The sequence below is a fragment of the Pteropus vampyrus genome, unplaced genomic scaffold (assembly GCF_000151845.1).
Source record: "Pteropus vampyrus isolate Shadow unplaced genomic scaffold, Pvam_2.0 Scaffold582, whole genome shotgun sequence".
Taxonomy (NCBI): Eukaryota; Metazoa; Chordata; class Mammalia; order Chiroptera; family Pteropodidae; genus Pteropus; species Pteropus vampyrus.
The window spans coordinates 890388-918170 of NW_011889363.1; the positions used below are offsets into that span (position 1 = coordinate 890388).

Below are 27783 nucleotides of genomic sequence, written 5' to 3' on the forward strand. Positions count from 1 at the left end.
TGTGGGCAGTATTAGTTCTGTATGTACTTAAAAACGTATGTGCTTTATCTAATTATAGGCTGTGGGGTTAGAACAAGCTTGTAAATATATCTAAATAGTAAATTTTGTGAAGATTATTCAAGTCATCTGTGTTATGAATATTTTGTTTGTTTGATCTATCAGGATCTAAGAATAATGCATTAAAATCTCCCACTATGACTGTGGTATTCGCCAGTTTTTGCCTTATATATTTTAAAGTTATATTTTTAGGGACATGCAAGTTCAAGATTATGTGTCATTGATGAATTATTTTCTTTATCATTATGGACTGACCCTCTTTATCCTAATTATGATTTTTCTTTTAAAGTTCATTTCATCTTATATTACATTTGATGAATATTTGCCAAGGGTATTGCTCTATATCCCTCTGTGTTTAGCCTTTCTGTATAATATTTTAGGTATGTCTCTTATATAGCATATGACTGCATTTTGTTTTCTTTTTTAGCTCAATCTGGAGAAGCCTTGTCTGCAAAAGATTAATTCAATTAGGTATTGTTATCACTGCTATATTTGGTTTTGTTTCTCCCATATTATTTTTCCTGTCTAATATTCATTTCTTATTTTTCTTCTTCCTTGCCTTCTCTTGGAAATTATACATTATATTTCATTCTTTTAGAGGTTAATATTAATTTCTTAACAAGCATACTTAAAATGTAAAGTTAATCAGAATGCTCGTTTTCCTCTAAAATAACACAAAGACCTTGGAATGTTTTAATTCCAGTCACTTCTCACTTGCATGTTTTTGTTGCCTAACACTTTATTTCTATTGTTTCCCCAAATGAATCATCACTGCTAGTGTTTTTAGAGTTTATTTAGACTTGCCTACATGTGTACATACCTGTTTTTGTTTTGCTTTAACCATTGCATCTTGCATCTTAATCCTTCTGGGATCAATTTTGTTTTTGTTGAAGTACATATTTTGTTTATTACTTTATCAAGGGGTTTATATGCAGTAAATAATATCAGTCTTTGTCTGAAAATTCATGTCATTCTCCCTCTTGAATGATAGTTTAACTGGGGATAAAATTCTAGATTTGTAGTTGAAGATATTTTTATACTATTATTAATAATAAGTCTAATTGTTCATTTCTAGGTAATCAATTCTCCCTAGTCACATCATTTCTCCCTAGATGCCTTTAAGACTTTCTCTTTGCCTTTGATGCTCCTCTTCAATATATGATGGACTTTCTAATTCTATCTTCTATGTCTCTTAAAGTCTTTCATTTTTTCCCATGTCTTTATTTCTTGTAGAGCATCCTGGATAATTTCCTCAGTTATATCTTCCAGTTCTCTCAAATTTACCTAATTTGTTTTAACGTTCAGAAAATTATCCATCCATCCATCCATCCATCCATCCATCCATCCATCCATCCATCCATCCATCCATCCATCCATCTATCTATCCATCTATCTATCTATCTATCTATCTATCTATCTATCTATCTATCTATCTATTTAAACCCTCTGTACCTTTTTGTAGTGGTCTCTTCTTTCACTGACTTTACATCCTTTGTCTAAAAATCCTAAATTATGTTTACCTTTTCTTTCAAATATTCTAATATCTAAAGTTTGTGAGTGCTAATCTTCTTGTATGTTGTGTTTACTGACTATAGCTCATGGTAGATTGTTTCCTTGTGTTTTTAAATTTTATAAGTTTTTCTTCAGTGAGGAGTTTTTTACATAAACTTTTTTTTTTATTTTGGAATAAGTATAGATTTATGGAAAAGTTGCAAAATAATACAGAGATTTTCTACCAGTCCCCCTAATGTTAACACCTTACATTGACTTTGCACATTTGTCAAAACTAAGAAACAATACTCGTACATGACTATTAACTAAACTCTAGACTTTATTCAGATTTCACCGGTTTTTCCTCCAATGTCTCTTTTTCCTGTTCAAGGATGCAATCCAGAATACCATATTACATTTAGAAAGTGGATTGGTTTCTCTCTGGTAGTACCTTGCAATCTGGCTTATGGGATTATTCCTGCGGAGAGATTTTGCATTTGTTTATCCAGGTACTCTAGGAGTTTTGATGATCCTGAACCAGATTTTATATTAGATTCTCAGTATAAATTTTGACTCCACACCTGATGTGGTTTGTTATTTCTGCAGGGTTATTTCTGTTCCTCCTTTCACTGGATTTATGCAGGGTCATGAGATACAGCTCATTGCTCAAATGGGCCCAAGGATATGTCTCTTTATTCCTTACAGGGGTTAAAATATAAATGCATTGAGGAGTATAGTAGGTTCACAATCCCACTGTGCCCTCCATCTCCTGGTCATTGATGAAACACAGCTCATGAGCCTATTGCTCTAGCTTTAAGTTTCTTTGTTTTTGTCTCTTGGAAATTCATCTTTTGGTCTTTAGATATATATTTAATTCTTAAACATATTTTTATCCTGTATTTGAGGTTCTGCCCAGTGTGTGTGGCTTCATATTTTTTTCAGATTGCCATGTTGCCAGGATCTAAATTCTATTATTTGCAATATGTTACATGTTGCTTTTTTGTTTTCTAATTATTTCATGTGTAAGTAATTTCACTTGCAGTTGGTTAGGATTTTTTGGTAGTTTTCTTTTTATTTTTAAATTTATTTTATAATAATAATAATATTATTATTATTATTATTATTATTATTATTATTATTAATGCCTACAGCACCTGGTCTTCCTAGGTGGTCTCTCATCCAAGTACTAACCAGTCCCAACCCTGCTTAGCTTCTGAGATCAGACATCATACTTGTTCAGGGTGGGAGGGCCATAGACCATGGACCGTGGCTTCATTGGGGCACAAACCCAGGACCTTCTGCATGTAAAGCAGACGGGCTAACCGCTACACTATGGAACCACGTCCAGCAGTTTTCTTGAGAGCAGGAACAATGTCAATACTGCCTTTATATCTCCCAAATGACTGGTACCTAACTAAGAACTTTTTAGATTCTTAAATTGCTTTATGAATAATGAATGCATCATTTCCATGTCCTTAAACTGTGTGCCAAAAGTTTACCTGGCCTTAGGAACATATATCTTAGTTTATTTTAGTTGTTCCTCAAGTCCTAATTTGTTTTTCTTTATTTACTTGGAGTCATATTTCTTTTTTTCTTTTTTCATTTTTTCATTAGTTTCAAGTATACATACATTGGTTAGACACCTATACAGTCCATAAAACAATCCCTCTAACTCTAATCGCTCACTCTCCCCCGTGGCCTCCCACCCAGCCAACGCATTAATGCTAACTGCATTCTCTATGCTGTGCTCCCCATCCCCTGACCATCTATCAACTACTAATTTGTACTTCTTTAACCCTTTACCACATTCTCCCACTCCACCCTTGTCCATCACCAAATTGTCCTCTATATTTGTGAGTCAGTTTTTAATTAGTATGTTCTTTTTGTTCCTTAGATTCCACATATAAGTGAAATCATATGATATTTATCTTTCTCGGTCTGACTTATTTCACTCAGCATAATAACCTCTACGTCCTTCCATGTGGCTGCAAATGGGAAGATTTCATTTTTTTTAATGGCTGAATAATATTCCATTGTATATACGAGCCATAAATTCATTATCCAATCATCTATTAATGGGCATTTAGGTTGCTTCCATATCTTGGCTATTGAAATTGTGCTGCCATGAATATTGGAGTACATAGATTTTTATGAATTATTGTTTTGGTTTTCTTTGGATAAAAACCCAGAAGTGCAATTGCGGGGTCAAAAGGTATATCCATTTTTAATTTTTTGAGAAATTTCCATACTGTTTTCCACAGCAGCTGTACCAATTTGCAATCCCACCAACAATGTATGAGGGTTCCCTTTTCTCCGCATCCTCCCCAACACTTGTTTTTTGGTTTATTGATGATAGCCATTCTGACAGGTGTGAGGTGATATCTCATTGTGGTTTTAATTTGCATTTCTCTGATGGTTAGCGACATTGAGCATCTTTTCATATGTCTATTAGCCATCTGTATTTCTTCTTTGGAGAAGTATCTGTTCAGGTCTTCTGCCCATTTTTTAATTGGATTGTTTGTGTTTTTTTGTTGTTGACTTGTATAAGTTCTTTATATATTTTGAATATCAACCCCTTATCAGATGTATCGTTAGCAAATATCTTCTCTCAAACAGTCGGTTGTCTTTTTGTTTTATTGATGGTTTTTTTTGCTGTACAAAAACTTTTTAGTTTGATGTAGTCCCATTTTTTTATTTTTTTCTTTTGTTTCCCTTGCCCGAGAAGGTATATTTGAAAAGAAATTCCTGTTACTAATATCAGAGAGTTTATTGCCTATGTTTTCTTCTAGAAGTTTTACGGTTTGGGGTCTTATATTTAAGTCTTTAATCTATTTTGAGACTATTCTTGTATATGGTGTAAGAAGGTGGTCCAGCTTCTTCTTCTTCTTCTTTTTTTTTGTATGTATCTATTCAATTTTCCCAACACCATTTATCGAAGGGACTGTCTTTACTTCTATGTATATTCTTACCTCCTTTGTCATATATTAAGTGAGCATATAGGCATGGATTTATTTCTGGGCTCTCTACTCTGTTCATTGATCAATATATCTGTTTTTTTGCCAGTACCATGCTGTTTTGACTACTGTACCCTTGTCATATAGTTTGATATCAAGTAGTAAGTAGTGCGATACCTCCAACTTTGTTCTTCTTTCTCAAGATTGCCATGGTTATTCAGGTTTTTTTTATGGCTCCATATAAATTTTAGAATTATTTGTACTAGCTCTCTGAAAAATGCCATTGGTATTTTGATAGGGATTGAATTGAATCTATAGATTGCTTTGGGTAGTATGGGCATTTTAATGATGTTGATTCTTCCTACCCATGAACATGGTATATGCTTCCATTCATTTGTATCTTCTTCAATTTCTTTTTCAAATAACTTATAATTTCTTGAAAATAGGTCTTCTACCTTCTTGCTTAATTTGATTCCCAGGTATTTCATAGTTTTCGACACAGTCATAAATGGGATTGTTTTCTTAATTTCTCTTTCTGAAAGTTCATCACTGGTGTATAAAAATGCCACTGACTTCTGAATATTTATTTTGTAACCTGCTACTTTACTGAATTCATTGACCAGTTCTAAGAGTTTTGGGGTGGAATCTTTAGGGTTCTTTATATATAGTATCATGTCATCGGCAAATAACAAGAGTCTTACTTTTTCCTTACTAATTCAAATACCTTTTATTTCTCTTTCTTTTCTTATGGCTGTGGCTAAGGCTTCCAATACAATGTTGAAGAGGAGTGGTGAAAGTGGGCATCCTTGTCGTTGTCCTGATCTTAAGGAAAACATTTTTAGTCTTTCCCTATTGAGTATGATATTAGCTGTGGGTTTGATATACATGGTCTTTATTATATTGAGGTAGGTTCCCTCTATTCCCACTTTGCTGAGAGTTTTTATAAATGGATGCTGGATTTTGTCAAATGCTTTTTCTGCATCTATTGTTGTAATCATATGGTTTTATTCTTTTGATTTGTTAATGTGGTGTATCACATTAATTGATTTGCAGGTATCGTACTAACCTTGCATCCCAGGAATAAATCCAACTTGATCATGGTGTATGATATTTTTAATGTGTTGCTGAATCCTGTTTGCTAATATTTTGTTGAGGATTTTTTGCATCAATGTTCATAAGAGATATCGGCCTATAGTTGTCTTCCTTCCTTCCTTCTTTCTTTTCTTTCTTTTCTTTCTTTTCTTTTCTTTTTTTTTGTAATGTTTTTTCCTGATTTTGGAATCAAGGTAATGGTGATCTCATAAAAGGAGTTAGGGAGCCTTTCCTCTTTTAGAATTTTTTGGAATAGTTTGAGAAGAATAGGTGATAATTCTTCTTTGCATGTTTAGTAAAGTTCACCTATGAAGCCATCTGGTCCAGGACTGTTGTTTTTTAGAAGGTTTTTGATTACTGATTCTGTTTCATTGGTGCTAATTGGTCAGTTCAGATTTTCTGTTTCTTCTTGACTCAGTCTTGGAAAATTGTATGTTTCTAGAAATGTGTCCATTTGTTCCAAATTGTCCAATTTTTTGGCATATAATTACTCATAGTATTTTCTTATGATCCTTTGTATTTCTGTGGAGTCCGTAGTTATTTTTCCTCTTTCATTTCTGATTTTATTTATTTGAGTCCTCTCTCTTTTTTCCTTCATGGATCTGGCTAAGGGTCAGTCAATTTTGTTTATCCTTTCAAAAAACCAGCTATGGGTTTCATTAATCTTTCGAATTGTTTTTCTAGACTCTATTTCATTTGTTTCCATCTTATCTTTATTATTTCCTTCTTTCTATTCACTTTGGGCTTTGTTTGCTGTTCTTGTTCTAGTTCTTTTAAGTGTAAGGTTAGATTGTTTATTTGAGCTTTTTCTTGTTTCTTGAGGTAGGCCTGTAATGCTATGAATTTCCCTCTTAGGACTGCTTTCGCTGCGTCCCATAGATTTTGAGTTGTTGTGTTTTTTCATTTTCATTTGTCTCTAGGTGTCTTTTGATTTCTTCCTTGATCTCCTTAATAACCCATTCATTGTTTAGTAGCATGTTATTTAGCTTCCATGTGTTTGTGTATTTTCCAGTTTTTTTCTTGTAGTTGATTTCTAGTTTCATACCATTGTGATCATAGAAGACGGTTTATATGATTTCAGTTTTCTTAAATTTATTGAGACTTGTTTTGTGTCCTAACATGTGGTCTATCCTGGAAAATGTTCTATGTGCACTTGAGAATAATGTATATTTTGCTGCTTGGGGTAAAATACTCTGAAAATATCTATTAAATCCATCTAATCTAGTGTGTCTTTTAGGCCCATTGTTTCCATGTTGATATTTTTGTCTGAAAGATCTGTCCATTGGTGTCAATGGCATATTAAAGTTTCTTACTATGCATGTATTACTATTAATATCTCCTGTCAGTCAATAATTGTTTTATGTATGTAGGAGCTCCTATGTTGGGTAGGTATTTGTTTACTAGGGTTATGTCCTCTTGATTTATCGATCTCTTTATCATTATGTAATGCCTTTCTTTGTCTCTTGTTATAGCCTTTGTTTTAACATCTATTTTAGCTAATATAAGTATTGCTACCCTGGGTTTTTTTTTATTTCCTTTTGAGTGAAATATCTTTTTTCATCCCTTTACTTTTAGTCTGTGAGTGTTATTTGATCTGAAGTGAGTCTCTTGTAGACAGCATATGCATGGGCCTTGTTTTCTTATCCATTTGGCTACCTTATGTCTTTTGATTGGAGCATTTAATCTATTTACATTTAAAGTGATTACTGATAGGTACATAGTTACTTCATTTTATTATTTGTATTTGTTTTTTTTTTTTCATTTTCTTTTTTACCCCTTCTCTTTTTACAGAAGTCTCTTTAACATTTCTTGTAATACTGGCTTGTTGGTGATGAATTCTTTAAGCTTTTCCTTGTCTGGGAAGCTCTTTATCTCACCTTCCATTTTAATCCAAAGCCTTGCTGGATAAAGTATTCATGGTTGTAGATTCTTGTTTTACATAACTTTGAATATTTCTTGCCAGTCCATTCTGGCCTGCCAAGTTTCTATTGAAATATCAATGGACAGTCTTATGGGAGTATCCTTCTAAGTAACTACTTGCTGCTTTTAAGATTCTCTCTTTGTCTTTGACCTTTGACATTTTAATTATGATGTGTCTTGGTGTAGGTCTGTTTGAATTCCTCTTGTTTGCAACTCTTTGTGCTTCCTGAACTCGTATGTCTATTTCCTTTGCTAGGTTAGGGAAGTTTTCTGTCATTATTTCTTCAAATAGATTCTCAATCCCTTGCTCTCTCTCTTCTCCTTCAGGTACTCCTATGATCCGGATATTGTTATTCTTCATGTTGTCTCAGAAGTCTCTTAAACTATCCTCATTTTTTAAAATTCTATTTTCTTCTTGTTTTTCTGATTGGGTGTATTCTGCTACCTTGTCTTTCAGTTCGCCGATTTGATCTTCTGCTTCATCCAATCTACTGTTGAATCCTTCTAGTGTATTCTTCATTTCAGTTATTACATTCTTCATTTCTATTTGCTTCCTTTTTATGGTTTCTATGCCCTTTTATATGTTTATCTCTCTGTTGATGTTCTCATTGTGCTCATCCATTCTTCCCATAAGTTCGCTGAGCATCCATTATTTTAACTTTGTCTCTGTTAGGTTGCTTACCTCCATTTCATTTAGCTTATTTTTTGGAGTTTTCTCCTGTTGTTTCATTTGTGGCATGTTTCTTTGTTTTCTCATTTTATTAGCTTCTCTGTGTTCATTTCTATGTGTCAGGAATATTTGTTTCATCTCTCAGCCTTGGCCAGATGGCCTAATGTGGAAGGTGGCCTGTATGGCCAGTGGCATACACTCCCTGATCCGTTGTGCCGGCGGCTCTGGACATGATGTTCGTGTGGGTCGTGTGTGATCTTCTGTTGTAGCCAAGCCTTTATTGTTTTTAATACATCGGTGGATGGGATTAACCCTCAGGCTGACTGTGGGAATTGGCTGTACCCACAGGGTAAGAGTTGCTGTGTGGGAGCTGACCCCACTGAGTGAGATTTGCCCTAAAAAGCTTGTATACTTGTTGCAACCACCCTTTGTGTGTACTGCTAATAGCGCTAGTCAGGAGTTGCTCTATTGCGGTCTGGTGCCAGCCTCTGGATGTGTTGGTTTTGTGGTCCCTTGAGAGGGTCTCCCCTGTAGGCCAAGGTCAGCTGCTTCTTTTGATTGCTCAGGGCTACCCTGTGAGAACTACAAAGCTTTCCACAGATGGTTGTTGCCTATGCTGGATCTATAGGTAAGTGAAAGAGACAGTGCTATAGGCAGCAGTAGATTATCCCTTGTCCCTGACCTATAACAGTTTAGCAGAGAGACCAATGCTCCTCAAGGCCTAACACTGCCTTTCATTCTCTAAAACTAGATGAGCCTCTGGGTGATATGCATGTTGGGTGGCACAGGACCCCGGGAGTCTCCTGAGTCTATTGAGTAAATTTCCCCTGTCACTGCAGTTTCAGTGTACATGCCAGTGCTATCTCTGTGGCTCCCTGTACAAGTTTCCAATCATAGGACGGTCAGCTGTTGCCCACCTTGGGCCTGAATGCGCCATCCCAGGGCAGGGGCAGCCGCCTATCTATGTGAGGTGGGCACTTTGTGTATTGGATGGGGCAGGAGCTCAGGGAGACAAGGGCTATCAGGCCAACACAGACCCTGTATTCCCCTTAAGAGATATTGCAGCTCGTACAGGCAGCAGTGTTCTGCACACACTGTTTTTCCCGAAATGCGCTCACTGCACTAGCCAAGGTCTGTTGCTTGCACTAACTGCTCAACCCCAGAGCCAAGCAAGGCACAAGAGGTTGCTCGTAATGGCACTTTGAAGCTTAGGTAAAGCAGAATCTTAGGGAGACAAGGTCCGTCTGGCCAATACAGCCTCAATTTTGCTGCAACTTCTGTGCCCGGGCATTCCCGCTGTAGTCACAGATCACAGTGAGACCAGCTGTCATCTGGGGCGGTTCCACAGACCCCTGCTCTCCCTGGACACAATATTCCCACTCTTGCAGGCAGCAGAGGTCTGCCTGCAACTGATTTCCCTGCAGTGTTCACCCTGTGCTCTCCAAAGTTTATTTCCTGTGTGGTTTGTGAGACCTGTGGGGGATGGGCAGGGCGGTGGTGGCTCACTGACAATTGGCTGCCTGGAACAATTTGTGGGTTGGGTGAGGCAGGTTCTCAGGGAGACATTGACAGTCAGATCAATACAGCCTCAGTCTTGCTGAAACTTCAGTAACTGTTCATGCATTCACACAGAAGTCCCAGATCACAGAAAGACCAGCTGCTGTCTGGGACTTGCCCACCCATCCCACAGATCCATCCAAATTCATGTTGGCAGCAGTGACCTGCCTGAAACTATCTAGGAAATGTGGCTCACAGAGCTGGCTGCCAGCTGTGAATGTTTGGCACAGGGCGTGGTAGCCATCCAGCAACAAAAGCCCCTGGTGATCTACAGATTGGGTGGGGCGGGCTGATCCCCTCAGGCCAATACATCCTAATGGCTCTGTGGAAGGAGTCTGCACAGTCAAGCTTTGCAGTCTGTAGATTGCCAGATAGTGGGGCCAGACTAAGGCACAATAGTGGCTGTCCTTCCAGCCCTCATTCTGGTGCCAGGGAATGCAGAATTTCTTGGCATGGATACCTTGCGAGACTCTGACTCACTGCTGGTATCCCGGGTGAGTGTACCTAGATCAGAACGCCTGTGTGTGGGTCCTTCAAAGGGGTGTCTAGGGTTTCACTTTCCTTCCATCTCAGCCAGATGGCCAGAATCCTCTCTGGTGTTTACAGTCAGAGTTATTGAATCTCCTCTTCCCTGGGCTGGGACCATGGTTCTGGGAGCTCCCGAATGAGGTCAGGACTCCCTTCTCCTTCAGGAGAGCCTCTGCAGCCTCACTCTCCCTCCCAGTGATCCTCCACCACCTGTGGGTGTGAGTTCAGCCCTACTCAGGACTTTGCCACTCCTAGCAGCTTAGATATGTCTCCTTTATACTACCAGATGTACGTGTTTAGATCAGCTGGACTTCAGGTGATTTTCCACGTTGATTATTTTATAATTTGGTTGTCATTTCAGTGCAGACCTAGGAAGACCCGAACCCTGCTTCTACTTAGTCTGCCATCTTCCCCCAAACTATTTGTTGTTTTATCTCTAGAATTCTGCAGCCTTCTATTTTTTGCCTCATGTCTTATATTCCAGTTAATGTATCACTTTTTTTTTATCTCATGGATATGTCATAGTTTCTCCCATTGTCCTCAAAATAAAATAATTCAACATGTTTTGAGTAGTACTGATATGATCCAGCCTGGAGTCTCATCTAGACCTATAGTCAGAATACCCAGAATTTTTTTTTTTTGAAAAGTGGTGGCCTTTGTCTCCTAATCAAACTCCTAACACAAATTTTGTACAAATAGGCTGATAAATACTAAAAGGATCCAAGAACACATAACTCTTTCTAGCCCTGATAGTTCTCTGCAACAAACAATACTGGGTAATGTATGCACATAATATTCGACCTATTTCCCAGTATTGTTTGTTACAGAGAGCTTCCTGGGCTAGGAGGAGTTCATTTATCTATTCCTGGATCTTTTTGACCTATTGTGTGATGTTTCAAATGGAGTAATATAATTCAAAGCAGATTAATTGAACACGTACTGGATTTAGACCATGGAACATGTGAAGAAGCATAAGAAAATGTCTATCTTCAAGCAGCATCAATTAATTTCTATGTCTATAGCAGATTGTGCAAGATACTAATCTTTCTCCTAGAATAATTCAGTTTTATACAGTTGATTGTGAAAAGGCCAGCATAATATCTTCTACGAATACAGCTACATTAGTTATCTATTGCTTTATAACAAATTACCCCATTACTTAGCAATTAAAATATTAAACATTTATTATAACAGTTTCTGTGGATCAGGAATCCAGGTGTGGCTTAGCTGGGTGCCTCTGGCTTTCAAGGTCTCTCGTGAAGTTTCAGCTAAACTATTAGTTGGTGCTGTGATATCCTGCAAAGATTCAACTTGGGGAAGGGAAATCAGCTTTTGAGCTCATTCAGGTAATTGTTGACAGGTCTTGGTCCCTCACCATATAGGCCTCTCTAATATGGCTATCCTATGCCTCCAGAGGGGTGCTTGGCAGCTGGCTTCTACAAGATGAAAAATCCAAGAGAGAAAGGAGTAAGAGAGAATGTTCAAGGCAGAATCCACTTTTTAATAACCTCAGAAGTAACATACCATCACTTCTGTAACATTCTATTTGTTAGAAATCAGTGAATAAGTCTAACCCAAGCAGAAGGGGAAAGGATTACACAAAGGTATAAATACCAGGAGGCTGGGATCACTGGGGACCATTTTAGAGGCTGCCTGCCTCTAACTATACTTGATTTGCTTCCCTTTGGGGCTTATTGGATGATGCACACAGTTAATCTAACAGAATAGCAATTAAACTAAGGAAGAAGACTGTTTTACAAGTAAGTTTACACTTCACTCTCATTGATCTTAGTGTTTTTCATTTCTTTCATGACTAGCCAAGGCTTTTCATTCTTTTTCTTTTTGGGGGCAGGGGGGCGGGGGCACCACCTCAGGAAATATTTCTGTTTAGGAGTTAGAATTTCTGATAGTCAGCAAAATCAAGTGCTGTAAGTTTTCAAATTTGTCATAGCTATTTTTTCCATTATCTTGGAAGATTTTCTAATTTCTACGTGTCTACTCTCTTTTAAAAATCTATTAGTTATCTCATTTCTGTAAGATGACAAATCTCTTGTTAAAATAACTGAAGAGCAATAGAGAAATCTTTAAAAGTAAATGACTTGATATTTGATTTTTACCCTTTCTTCCATTACTTAATGAAGATTAATTCTTTTAAATGATAATTGATACACGTTAAAAAAATGGAGCAGTAGGGTTATTTGTTTTATCTTTAATTGCTTTGGTAGCAAAATGATTAAAATTTTAAGAGGACATTGATAAACTGACAAATAAACATGGCCGAAGTATTCTCTAGAACAGTGAGGATCTAGAAATCATGTTATGGTTGAAGAAACTTGTGGTAGTCTGGTTGTGCTGGTTTGTGTGCAGGGGAGTGAGGCATATTGGGCATTTTCTTCAAATCTTCAAATACTGAGTTCATGTGAGCTCAAGCCTAGGTCATTTTCTGCATGCTCTCCTCTTGGGTATTTTTATCCATCCCTGTTGCTTCAGTTACCACGTATATGCCAGTGACTTCCATCTTCAAATAGCCAGCTCATACATGTCTTTGAAGCTATAGGTCTATACAGTTCAGCTGCCAACAACCACAGGGCTGAAAGGATAGAAACTCAGAGTGGTGGCAGTGGTAAGGCTGACTTGGACACCACATTGGTCTGGGTCAGTCTGGTTTGGCTTAAAAGAAACAGTAATTTTGGGTGGACTTTCTGCAATCATTCCATAAATATTTATTAAACACCTATATGAGGCATTGTTCTGAATGTGGGACTATGGTAGTGACAAGACAAAATAGGCCCTTGCCTTCATGTAACTTACATTTTTATGGAAGCAGAAAGATGATAAATGTATGAATGAATAAGATTAGTTGGTAATATAATTTAGAAAGAAAACAAAAATGGGTAATGACGGTGATGTTACTTTAAACAGTTCAAATTTCACAATATGTTTAAATTAGTTTTTGAGCCTTGGCAGTCAGGTTCTGACATCATCTCATCTGAATTAATTTAAAGATGAACTAAAGTCAGATTTGCACATACCTGAAGTTTTGGTCGGGCAGTGGGGAAACTAGCCATTTATGGTTATGTAAACGAGGCTAAAATCATTCCCCAAATAGGGACCCTGAAAATTCTTCCAGAAATTCAATTAATCTCTAATTATAGCTATTCTCTTGCAAAAAAGAGTTAACTTCATGCAGAAGGACATACCAATGTACACGGTGTGTACATTAACAAGGAATGTGCATGCTATGATTATGTTTGATTAGCTTTGTGGATGAGCTCTGGCCCTTCACTCTGGGGACCACACCAGTTTTATGTGTTGTATACAGGGCTTTCCTGTGAGATTGGATTTGAATAAAGGGTTTCATAGCTTTAAGAAAAAGGTTTGAAAATCACTGAGTTCAATTACGATGCTACTGAGAGGCATCTGAGCTACGCAAAATGGGCCTAGATCAGCAGTGTGGGCTTTGCCTGGGAGTTTGTAACACATGCAGAATCTCAGGCCCTACCCTAAATCTTCATTTTAACAAGATCAGGGGATTCATCTTTGCAAAAATTTGAGAAGTATTGATGTAGGCCACTGGTTTTCAATCATGGCTGTGCTTTGGAATCACCTGGGAGTGAAAGATCCCCAGAGGATTTTGATGTGCAGCCAAGTTTGAGAACACTGATTTAGGCCACAGACGGATTGGTGTCCTGAAAATGTTGATTGTCTGGCCACCTGGCAAACCAGGTTTATAGTGTAAGTCAATCAGCTAGAACCCCCACCACAACCCCAGCTCAGCCCAACATCTTCCTTGCATATGAAATCTAGTACATAATGAATGGAGAATAGCTATTCTTATAAGTGTGTGAGGGGAATGGTGAGGGCACTGAGAAATCCTTTCTAGTAAATGGTATAATTTATCAGTAGACTTAGACAGCAGTGAGATCTCATTTATATGCAGTGATTTTCCTTCTTCACCAGGGATTAATCCAATAGAAACACTCAGAAAGACTAGCCTACCTGCTACCCACCCTATCAAGTTAAATTTATTTTATGTAATTGCATACAATAATTTATCTATGGACTTCCTCCAGGGATAAAGCTACAGGGAAAGCTCAAACCTCTGAAGGCAGTAAATAGAATGGCCTTATGTGTTTGTTAAGTCATAAAGCAAACAGCAGGGGTTATTGAAGTGGAGAAGGTGACTGAACATCTAGAAAAGGACACATTGTGAGGGGCACCTCTTCCTTCTTTCACCATCTCTGTCTTCCAGAAAACTGGTACAAATTCAATCTGTATTAGGCATTTCCAATTTTTTAAATTAATTTTTTATTAAGGGAACATTGGTTAACTACATTATGTAAATTTTAGGTGTGCAACGTTGTAATTTGATATCTGTATACTCCATTTTGTGCTCACCACCCAAAGTCTAGTTTCCATTCATCACCATGTATTTGACCCCCTTTACCCATTTCATCTTCCCCTCTGATAACCACAAATCTTTTATATCTATGAGTTTGTTTTTGTTTTGTTTTTTCATTTGTTACTTTTTTTGTTTTATATTCTACACATGAATGAAATCATATACAGTTTTTGTCTTTTTCTGTCTGACTTATTTCACTTAGCATAACACCCTCAAGATCCATCCATGGTGTCACAAATGGCAATATTTCTTTTTTTATAGCTGAGTAGTATACCAGTGTGTGTGTAAAGCTTCTGCACAGCATCAACAAGGAAACCATCAACAATAATCCCCTCAAATAATTTAAGTAAACTATGTAGATATTTGGGAGTAAACATTGCTTATTAATCTTCCAAATGCTCACTTCTTGATTCTGAGTGCAAGAATTGAAAAGATATTTTGGAGAGACAGGTGTTTTGGAGGTAAGAGATCTAACCACAAAGGTAGTTACAAAGCTAGCAATCTCTGGCCATGTTCAAATTTTGACTTTGAAAATTGCAGAAAATTTTCGAAGCTTTGAAAACAGGGATTCCTTAATGTAACAATTTTTTCTGGGATGAGCGGTAGTGAATAAGAGTAGAAGGAAACATAAAGCCAAAGTATTAGGCACCACTGCTAATGGAATATCCACAAAAGATAAACTTCTGACGGCTCTGATATTGTAATATAAGTCAATGAAGATAAGATTTAAAATTTCCTTTTACGTTCCCTTTTCAGATCACATATTCCAGGCCACCAGTCATTTTTCCTCATAAGCTTTAGATAAGTAAAGCCCTGCTGGTAACCTTGAGAATGTGTTTGTGCCATTGGGCCATGTTGGCAGGAAAATCCCAGGGGCTAGGTAGGGTATTTCTCTGGACTGATATTCCACCACGACCTAGTTTCCAGATTACAGCTGAAACACAGTGATGAAGTGTGAGCTGTCAGCCTATCGGCAGGTAGTGAATTATTTCCAATGCAATATCAACACTACCTTATTGTGCTTATCTCTGTAGTCTCCTAAAAATGAGGTTCTAAAAAAGTATAATTCCCCCAGGAGAGCCCAAAGATGACCCACCATATCTCTTCCAAACTCACTGAAGCCTATCTCCTACCTTCAAACCAGCAACCCAGCAGAGACTAACTCCAAAAGAGTATCATGAGAAAAAGAAAAAGGTCATTAATAACTTCCCAGGAATGAAGATAGATGTGCCCTTTCCTAGAGAGTCCCATGAAATTTGGGGGAGATACTATTTAAAATTCAAAACAACTACATATTAAAACTAATTTAGACAGGCAAGAAGGTGAGAATCGGTCAGTCATTCATATTGGTTGCCCTTTAGGCAGTTTGTAGCTTTTTCATAAAAAAAGTTAAGATTATTATGAAAGTTACTGGCTACAGCAAAGACATTTATTCTAATTCAGCACCATCTTCTGCCCAACACCTGATGAGTACATGTGGCACAGAGTGAAGTAAACCCAACAACTGGAGAACCAGCCCTGGGTGTTTTATGTCTTCAAATAGGAAAATAATCATAGCCATGAGGCCAAAGATCTTTAAGACCCTTTACCTATCTTGATAAGGTGCTCTCACTAAAAAGAGAAGGCAATAACTTTGATGGTTTCTCGCTTTTTGCTCATCGTGATTCCCTTTGCTTACTACCTTGAGAGAGTTTCCAGGTCATGTTGAAGAGAGCAGGAACTCACTGAGGCAGAATCCCTGAGTTGAACAGACAAAGCTGAGAGTCTAGGGAGGTCAAAGCAGCTAGAGTTGGGGGGACAGAGTACTGGAGAAAAGAGAGCTGCACAGAGAGAGAACTCAAGAGATTACAAAGGAACTACCTTGAATATTTAGCAGAAATGATTGATGCACGTGTGAGAAAACTACCAGAGACTTGAGGAGGAAAGAACCATCCAAAACGCAAGAGGAAAACAGTACTTGGGGCTCACTCAGGTACAGGGATATTGCCTGTTTCCACCTGCTAGACTAGAAAAAACGATTAATGGAGCACTGAGCAAAGTACTCAAAAGGGTCTGAGACATAGTTCGGTTACTTTAAACCATTAAATCTCTTCACATCTTTAAAATTTTGGGGGAGACTAGAGTCAATTCTAGGGTTAATTGTTCTAGGGCTAATTATTCCCTACTAGTGAGGCAAGTACTGGATATTTTTGTATTCCTACAAATACACAATTGCTCATATTTGGTGAAAACTATAAACCCAGATATCCAAGAAACTCAACAAACCCCAAGCACGAAAAACACAAAGAAAACTAAATTAAGATACATCATAAGTAAATTGCATGAAATCAGTGACAAAAAGAGAATCTTAAAAATTCACCGAGGGAAAAAGAGATTATGTATAGAAAAACAAAGAATGATAACAGCCTTCTGTTTGAAAAGAAAGGTGTAAGTGTGAAGATAGTTGCAATGGAATGAATGTTTATGTTCTTCCAAAATTCATATTTTGAAATTCAAACCCCCAAGGTGATGGTATTAACAGATGGGACCTTTCAGAGGTGATTAGATAAAGAGGGAGGAGCCCTCATGAATGAGATTAGTGCCTGTATAAAAGAGACTCCAGAGATCCCTAGCTCCTTCTGTCATATGAGCAAAAAAAAGATGAACTAAGAGGTAAGTAAGACACATCACCAGGCACCGAATCTGCTAGCACCATGATCTGGGACTTCCCAGCCTCTACAACTATGAGAAATAAATTTTTGTTGTTTAAGCCACCCAGTCTGTGGTATTTTCGTTATAGCAGCCAGAAGATACTAAGACAATAGTGGAGCAACATCTTTAAAATATAGACAGAAAAAAAAACTTTTTAGAATTCTTTACTTTCAAGGCAAAGAGAAATAAAAACTTTTATATATATATATATAAAAGCCGAAAGAATTTATCACCTAGACTCACATTGTAAGAAATGTTAAAAAAACTCCTTTAGGCAGAAGGAAAATTATACTAGATGAAAATCTGGATCTAGACAAAGGAATGAAGAACACCAGAAATTATCACTACTTGGGTAAATATATAAGAATTTTATTATGTTATTTAAATTTAAAAAAAGTTGACTATTAAAATAAAAATAATAGCAATGCAACATGGGTTGTATGATATATGTAAAAATTAAATGTATAACAACAGCACAAAGATTGGGAGGGGAGAAATAGAAGAATGCTATTGTAAGGTTCTTTCACTATATGCGAAGTGGTATAATATCACTTGAAGGTTGGACTGTATTTAAAGATGCATCTATCCTAAAGCAATAAATAAAAATTTAAAAGGTTATAATTAATGAGTCAATGAATGGTATAAAAAAGAATTTTTAAAGTATTCAATTTAAAAAAAGGAATTAGAAAAAAGGGAAAAAGAGTACAAATCACAGATAGGACAAAAAGAAAACATATAGCAAGATGATAGGTTTAACCTAACCATATCAATAAACACATTAAATATAAATAGTTTGAATACCTAAATTAAAAGGTAGAAATTGTCAAATTGGATTAATAAAAAGCAAGACCCAACTACATGGTATTTACAAGAAACACACTTTAACCATAAAGACACAAATAAGTGAAAAGTCTAAGAATGGAAGAAAATATACTATAACAGTAATTGACAGAAGCTGAAACGGCTACATCACTACTAGACAAATTAGATGGCAGAGCAAAGAATATTACGAGTGTTAAAGAAGGTTATTTCATAATGATACAGGGATCGGTTCATCGGGAAGCAAGAGCAGTCTTGAAAGTATACACACCTAATAAATCACATAAATATGATAGAACTATAAAGAGAAATGGACAAATCTACAATTATTGTTGGAGATTTCAATTCCCTTTTCTCAATAATTGATTTTTAAAAACTAAATAAAAAATCATCAAGGATTTAGTAGGCTTGAACAACAAAATCAATCAGCTTTACACAGAGTATTTGCCAAGATAGACCATATTATGGCCCATAAAACAAGTCTCAATACATTTAAAAGGAGTCAAACTTAAAGTATATTCTTTAACTGCAGTGAGATTTAAGTAAAGGGATCAATAATAGAAAGTTCTCTTATAAAGTGTGGTATGTCCATATAATAGAATATTATTCAGCAATAAAAAGAAATGAAGTCCTGCTACATGCTACAACATAAATAAACCTTTAAAACATAATAAGTGAATAAATATGTTCTGGCTAAGCATTTCAGATATGCTGTATATTGGAAAGAAGAAATCGAAATTAGCTTTATGCACTCGGTTCTATTAAAAGTTACTAGCAATTAATACAGACTTAAGGAGGAGGGGAGTAATTAGCTCTCTTGCCCTGAAAATTAATGGGTGCTTTTCATTATACTCCTAAGGAGAATTTTACCCAATAACATTCCATTTCAAATTAATGTAAAATGAAAACTACATTATTTGAAAATTCTGGCTACAAAACAAATACAAACCACAAATCTCACAAAGATTAACAGGGAAGGAAGATCAAGAGGAATAACAAACTATTAGTAATTTAGACAGGAAGAAGGTAATAAAATCAATGTGTTAATCATTCTACCTGAATCAATAAGCCACAATATTTTTTAAGGGCATGGCCAGGTTTATGTAAGGTAATAGTTAATATAGTTCTTTTTAGGTTAACCTAGGCTTTTAGGAGTGGGTCGTTACTGAATAGTTACAAAAGGAATGAAATATACTCCATAAATTCCAATTTTAAAATACAAGGGCCTGTACACAGAAATACTCTTTTTTCATTTCTAGGGAAAATCGTCTTCCTTTTTCTACACAAAAGGCCAAAAACTGTTCAGGGTTGAGTGTCAATAATTTCAAATGAACCAGTAGGGGACAGAAGCAGACAAAAGCTGAGCAACAGGTTACCCTGGAATCTATTCACACTCGGAGTGACTTGAGATAGACTGCTGATAAACTGCCTCCTATGTGCTAAGTTGAATTTATCATATTTCCTTACTAAGAACCAGAAACCAAGATAAAATTGCCCTTTTTTTCTTTCTTGTTTCTGTTCTCATGCTAAAGTCACCATTGGATAAGAAATACTGACCCAAGAGCCATGACAGCAGTTACATGAAGCAACTTTGTTTTATTTTCTATTTCCTTCCAACTCCAGTTTTACAATCCTTTTCATCTTTACAGCCACTGTATTTATTCAGGATTACGTGTGGTTACCCTCATCACTTGGCAACTTGTGGTCTTATCCCCAAAGCAACATCCAAACAAATCTGGTTTTATGAGGCAGTTCATTGCCATACACCTTTAACCTATACCACAATCATGTCATAACAGGCATAGAGTTCACTTCTCCCACTCTAACATTGTGTTAAAGTTTAGCCAGGAAAAGTTGCAAAGGAACAAATGAACAAGTATCAAGTATATGTAATGAATCATGTAATTCATCCCAATTTTGGAAAGCTTTATCCCATATAAACCCACAAAGACATATCTTTTATGAAGCAGTAGAAGTGGATTGTAAAGTATCCTGAACACTTTCATCTATGTATCATTACAATTGTCTATAAACTGAAGAGAAATAAACACTGAAGTTTTTCACTTAGCAAACTGGGTACTTAATATGTGTTCAACTAAAGATGCTTAAAATCTGAACCCTGTCCTCATGGACCTCACAATCAAGTGGGAATCAGATATATAAAAGAAAAAATATCATAAATAGAATATTGCATTCTATGTGAAATTAAAATGATTTGGATGGGGTATTGCTTAGCTGGGAGTTGGGAACCAAAATGGGAGAGATCAGATATCATGAGATGTTTTGCTTCCTGGGGAAGGGCACCCTGAGTCCAGTGTTAAAGGATGGACAGAGGTGGCCAGGTAAAGAGAAGATGGAAGGACATTAGAGCCAAGGCAGACATTTGGAACAAGAGGCAAGGCAAGAATATAGGATGGGTATGGTGGTGAGTGGATTGGCAAGTACCATAATCAGTTCTGTGTTGCTGCTGTGTTCAGTGGGAGTTGTGAGAGACAGAGAAAGAGAAATAGACAGGGACAGAGGTCTATGGGCCTTATATACCAGGCTGAGACTTGGAGACTTCACCCTGTAGGCAACCAAGAGCTTGGGAACTATTTTGAGGTTGGAAAATTGATCATTCTGGAAAGAATTGAGGGTCATGAGATTAAGGTCAGAGAGACTAGTTAAGAAGTGGCTACAATTGTCCAGAGATGATGCAAGCCTTAACTAAGACACTGAAAGTTGGAGTGGAAAGGAGTTACATTTTTGAGTTCAAATCTTCAGGGCTTGGTAATTGATTGGATTATGAGAGTGGCATGTGGGTAAAGGAGGAATCAAGGAGGACTCTTAGATTCCTAGTTTGGATGACTGGGAGGGTGGTCAAGCAGCCAGCGGAGATAGAGAACAAAGGAACAGGAGAAGGGCTGGGAGATAATGAGTCCAACTTTAGGTAGGTTTGGGTACCTCAGAGATATTTGAGTGCAGATATCTGATAGGCATATGAATATCAGCCAGGTGGGCCTGAGTTTGGCTCTAGGGTTTGTTTAGGCTACACTCTTAAGTCACTGGTGGCAGACAATATAGCGTAGATGAGACTTTTCCAGTAGATGAGTAGAGCAGAAGAACAAGGACTGAATGGTTAAAGAACCCCAACAATGAAGGCATAGGTGGAAGATATGAGTCTCCAGTCTGAATAGAGAAGGAATGGTCAGAAGCAAGTGTTTTGTGGTAGAAAGTTTTGAGGAGTACCTCATATTACAGCTTAAAAGCATCTCAAGATCCCATTTGTGTTGTTCAGTTAGTAAATATGTGAGTGCTTAGTATTATGATAGTTCCTATGAGGGGAGGGGGCCATAAGAAATCTACCACAGTACTCTTGACCTAAAAAGCCTTATAATCTAGTTGGAGATACAAAACTCACTCAAAAAAAAAAAAAAAAAGAAAGTTAAACAAAAGCCTAAGGAAGAGGCAAACAGCTGAGGAGGATGAGGTCTAGAGAATTCTGTGGGAGTGAGGAAACCAAAATTTCAAAGAGAAGTAGGACCTAGTTGACCTTTGGAGCCAGATGGGCCATGGATGATGGATTCTCCAAGGAAAGGGAACATGCCAACAAAAGATCAAGAAGAGTAATGTCTACTGTGCATGGAGTAGCCACTTCACATTTGTGAACAGGGACTGATCATACTAGAAATATAGCTCAAAACCAGGACTCTAAAGGGCATGAACGCCCATCTAGGGAGTTTAGATTCTATATAAAGGAAAATGGAAAGTTCAATGCAGAAAAAGAGTTGCCTTCATTAACAAGCAGTTGCCAAGTGTGTATTCTCCAAAGAGTGTGAAGAAATGTTTCTGTCCTTCAGAGAGAATGAAAGCAGTATTTTAGAAAATTAATACAATGGTTGTATATCTTTTATTTTCTACTTTTGAAATAGTCTGACAGATCAATTTTTTTTTAATTTTGAGAAGGTACATTTTCTCTGCTCTTTTTGTTGTCAAGTTTCTTGGTTACTGTTATTTGCAGCCTAACTCTCAAAAAAAAAAAAAAAGAATAAAATTCTCCCTCAGTGAGACTTAGCCTATGAGATTTTTATAAAATTTATATTTTATAGTAACTTTTCTCCTTCAGAGAGTCTCAGAGAAATACATGCTCAGATTCTTCAGAAATCACTAAAATATGGTTACATTAATCAATCAAATGATAAACTGTAGTATCAAGGTGGTGTTATATAGCAAAAGAACTTTCTAAAATGTGATTGTATCTTACCCTTATTTTAAAACATTAAGTCTTACAATTCAATAAAAGAAAGGCTAGCAAGTTAATGAAAAAATAGGCAAAGGACAGGAAGAGGTAGATCAAAGAAAAAGAATTGTAAACAACCATAAGCACATGAAAAATGTTCTTCTTAACTCTTATGCTTCTCTATAATTTAAAGAAATGTGTATAAAAACAGACAAATGACTTCTTTTCACATCTAAAAGTGTTTGCTATGTCTTCTGTTGGTAAGGGTATAGGGACTCTTGTCTGATACTAATAGCGGTGTAAATTGGTGCATTATCATGGAAAGCCAATTTGGCATTTGCTTTCACATTGTAAATACAAACGCTCCTTGACCCAGCAATTCCACTCCTAGAAATTTCTCCTATAGTTATTCCTGTACAAGTGTTTCAAGATGTGTGTAAAAGGATCTCCATTGCAGCATTTTTTATTATTGATGTTTCTTTTTCCTTTTTTTAAAAATAAAATCTAAATCTTCCAGTAAGAGATCAAAGTAAGAGGGTTAGTCACTGTAGTATCTACAGACGCTGGACCCTGGAAAGTCATAAACTGAAAGGTATAGATCAAGGTGTGCTATTGTGGCCTTAGCCATAATCTACACCCTTAGAGACTCTCTACATCCTCCTTTAAAGACACTGATTTATTCCTGAAATCCTGGCCACTTAATGAAGTACTGTTTTATTAAAAACAAACAAACAAACAAACAAACAAACAAAACAAAACAAAACAAAAAACTACTTACCTCAATCTTACTGGGAAATTGTGTTATGCTCTAATCCAACCTCAAATAACCAAAAATGTTTTACAGATATAAAAACAAATCAACTGAATAATGAAAACAAGTTTGTGTAAGTAATAAACATCAGTTTGCAAATATGCACATAATGAAAGTCCCTTGTTCTTGCCCAAAGGGGAAGAGACTTAGTAGTGGATGATGGATGGTAGAGTGGGGAACAAGGGAGTCCTTCCTTGGAAGGTGAATTCTGCTTTATGTACCATCTTTTTCACTTTTATGTGGACTCATGGTTATCTTGCTCTGAAACTGGTTTTAAAAATAAAATTGTAGCATAGAAAAATGTGAGAGCAAAGTAAAACCTAAACAGAGTGCTTTGATCATGTAGAAATAGTACACATGAACTATAGATGGAAGATGTGTGAAAGATGCTACTGCTTTATTCCTCTTGCTTGGTCTGCATATACAAAACAAAACACTTTGGCTTCATTCAAACATGGTGCGTAGTTCCAATTAGTTCTGTATGATAATCTCTGACTAGAGACCATTATTCAAGTAAATTGGTGAGTGTGTCTTTGCCTGAAACTATAGTGTACAAACTTTCATTATAGTGCAGTTATTATGTTTATGGAGGGAGAGTCATTATACCATTTTTTAACAAAAGTATTCCAAAAAATCATGTGGCTTTGCAAAGAGAAGTTATAGAAAAGATAAGTAATTAAATGGAAAAAAAATAGTACAATCTCCTTTTAAAAAGAACATATGCCCATAATACATGTTTCTGGAGAGAAAATTCTGAAAACATATATAAGAAATTGTAGCAGTGTTTTGTTTTGTTTTGTTTTGTTTTTCGGAGGAGAGAAGTTGGAGTCAAGAAAGAAATGTATGCTATTTAAATTTTTACTATGTTAAAGTAAGATTTTTATAATAAAAATCAGGCTAAATAAAGAATCCTTCAGTGATTTACCGCGTAAGAAAGGAGTTAGAGTTAGGGTTCAGGAATTAACATAGAGAACACTGCAGTATCTGTCTGTCCACATAGGTACCACCCATGTCCCTGTGTGCCTCATTATAGCCCCCACCAAACCACTTGCTGTTCCAAGAATTAACTATGTGTCCCTGAACTTCTTTGCTTTTGTGATGTTTCCTTTGTCTGGAATGTTCTTTCTAAACTCATCTATCACAAAACTCCCTCTCATCCTTCAAAACCTAGTTCAAGTGTACCCTCTAATCGGATATCTTTCCTGACCTCTTGAAACCCCAGTCCCTCCCTAGGCAGGTATGCCCTGATGTACTTTTCTAGAGATGAATGCCTGTGAGTCAGCTGATATGCTATGAATGGTTCTTCCCGGGCCATGCCCAGATGCTTGGGACTATTTTCCAATCGGGGGAAAGAGTAGCTTAAGATAAGGTTTGGGATGCATGTAACACCTATTCCAGTTTGGGTGCAGGGTTCACTCACAAATATCATGGCTCTCCCAGCTTTCATTTATTAGAACCAAATAGCTACTTCCTGAACCCTTTTCCTCAGGGTCGTTAGTCCTGAAGCCAGGAGCATATGTCTTATGGCTTTGTTCATCCTAGGGGCTAGGAAGATGAAACTCTGACTACTATAGGTTCAACCTCTTTATTTTATTTGGTGAGATATGTTAATTCTTCAGAGCAAGTTCTGTTGAGTTATGTTGGCCAATGCAAAGTTAACTATAGATTCACAAGAAAACTCTCCAACTAAACTTGGTAATTTTATTCAGCCTCAGTTTTAATTTTTTTAATGAGGAGAAAATCATTTATAGAAAGTAGTTTCTATAACATATGCAGAAGTCTACTTCATCCTTCATGTCCTCACACCCAAGTTTAAATGATCACAAACAAAACTGTAAGAACTATTCACTACAAAATAAGCAAAAGTAGCCAGTGAAATTCTGAAAAAGAAACAACACAAGGAGAGTGACTTTACCAGAGATTAAAACATACAGGGGTGTCTCAGAAATTGAAAAATGCTTGAATAAAGAATAAGAACAGTGGAAGATAATGGAAAGTCCAGAAATTAAACCAGACATGTGATATTAATGCGTGAAAAAGATGGCATCTCTCCTCTTTCTCTTCCGGTCCCAGGCACTTTGGGAGCCATGGACTTCAGTGTAAACATGGCCAAGTCCAAGAACCACACCACACACAACCAGTCTTGAAAATGGCACAGAAATAGCATCAAGAAACCCCGATCACAAAGATATGAATCTCTTCAGGGGGTGGACCCCAAGTTCCTGAGGAACATGTGCTTTACCAAGAAACACAACAAGAAGGGCCTGAAGAAGATGCAGGCCAACAATGCCAAGGCCAAGAGTGCACATGCTGAGGCTATCAAGGCCCTTATAAACCTAAGGAGATCAAGCCCAAGATCACAAAGGGTGGCAGGCACAAGCTCAGTCGACTTGCCTACATCACTCTCCACAAGCTTGAGAAACGCGCTTGTGCTTATATCGCCAAGGATCTCAGACTTTGCCGGCCAAAGTCCAAGGCCAAGGCTCAAACCAAGGCCCATGTTGTGGCTGCAGCTCCACCTCCCGCTTGGGCTCAGGCTCTGGCTCCCAAAGTTGTCCAGGCCCCCATGAAGGCTCCAGAGTAGAAGCCTCTATCTGCCCATGTGAGGATGGAAGGATAGGTGTGACTCCTGGGCTGCTGTCTGCATTGGGCTGGTGTCTTCATCCTCCTGTACTATTCATAAAAATAAACTTGAGGCAGGGTCTGTCAAAAAAAAAAAATGTCATCCCTAATTGGTAGGCTCATGAGAACTTTGGACTACTAGGTTGTGATCTGAAAAAATACAAAGTTGGATCTGTGTATCTCAAACTGTACAACTACAGTAGAACAAACTCCAAATGAATTGAAGATTTAAGTGTAAAAAAGAAACCATAAAAGCATTTCAAGAAACATGAGTGAATAAACAATGAATATGCATGGACGGTTCATACACACTCACACTTACACATACAAACAAACCAATATTAATGGCTCCTAAAACATGTGAAAATATACCCAACCTCGGTCATAATTATAGAAATTAAAATTACACTGAGGTATTATTTTTCACCTCTTAAATTGGCAAAACTCTAAATGCGTAACAGCCTCTTGATAAAGTTATAGGGCAGTTGGTATTCTCACATACTACATGTGGAGATGCAAAAGTTATAACCGATATGGAGGGCTAATTTACACCATCTATTGGAATTACAAATGTGTTTACCTTTCGAACCTATTGCACAGATGCACTCGCCATGTAAGAAATGACATAAGTTTACGATTGTTCATTGCAACACTGTAATTGCAAAAAATTTGACCCAATTATCCATGAAAGAGAACTGGTTAAATAAACTTTGCCATATCCACACAATGGAATACTATGCAGTTGCTAAAACAGAATGAAGGAGTTCTTCCATATGTACCAATATGGAAAACATCTCTAGGGTGTACTCAGTGAAAAAAGAGGTGGGAAAAAAGGGGAGATGGAACATCATATATAGTATGTTTCCTTTCGTATAAGAAATGGAAAATATAAGAATACTTATTCACATTTGCTTGTGCTTGTGTAAGGAAGCACTGGAACAGAAAAACTAGTGTGACTGATTACCTAAATGGGACAGGAGAGAAAGGAGTGAATGGAGACAGTGGTAGAAGGGATATGCCTTAATATATGTCTTTCCATATCACTTTAACTTTTGGCTATTGTGAATGTATTTCCTTTTCAAAAAATATAAATAAAATTTGAAACTGTACCCTACAGAAAACTTTTGCCAAAGTCAGAGATAAATAACACAAGAATGGAGTAGAACTTATGTTTTAGAAGAAATCTAAATTAAATGTGTTTTATTGTACTGTTAACTTTACCTCCTTATTAGGATCAACTTTGATCCTTTGCTTGGTGTGATGGTTCTGTCATATGTCAAACAAGGATGTCAATGTTGACAGAAGTCTGGCAAATACTAATAATACATTATTATGTCCATAGATAAGAAAAACATATTCATAAAAGCTACAAGATAATCTTTCCATCAATTATTCATTGAGAATCCATATAGTTGGAGGATAGTTGAGTACTTTGTGGGTAAATAAAAATGTCATTTGATGGTCAGGAAGCAATTAGACTAATCATTTCAAAGTGCAAACTTACAACCAAGATTTCCTCACTAAGATTAAGCCTTTAAACACCATGATTATTAGGGAAACATACCTTGGAGTCTTGTTCAGGCTTTGTGGCCCTGAGATTCATTTTATCCTCCATTGTACCAACCCCAGAAATTTTTGCAGTGGTGTTGTGGATACGATGAATGTCATAATTCACATCTCTAATAACATATTTTTCTTCATTGGGGCTTGTACTGTCTTCTCTCTGTCTTTTTGCCAGCATGTCTCTTTCTCCCTAACTCCTCGATGCTGTTCAGTCACCTAGAAAGATGTGTAGTGGCATTCACAAGCAATGATTGGCATCAGATTTCCTTCATTATTCTGCCATAGAGTCAGCATTGAAATTGATGGGAAACCAAGTGCAATCATATGAAATTGATTGCCATTTGGGTCCTATCGATTATCCTGCCAAATCTATGACAAGAAGAATAG

The 27783-nt window shown here is 36.8% G+C and overlaps 1 pseudogene; it reads left to right on the top strand.

Moving 5' to 3' along the window:
- The first annotated feature begins 488 nt into the window (after nucleotides 1–488).
- LOC111733577 lies at nucleotides 489–27118 on the top strand (annotated as a pseudogene).
- The last annotated feature ends 665 nt before the right edge of the window (nucleotides 27119–27783 follow it).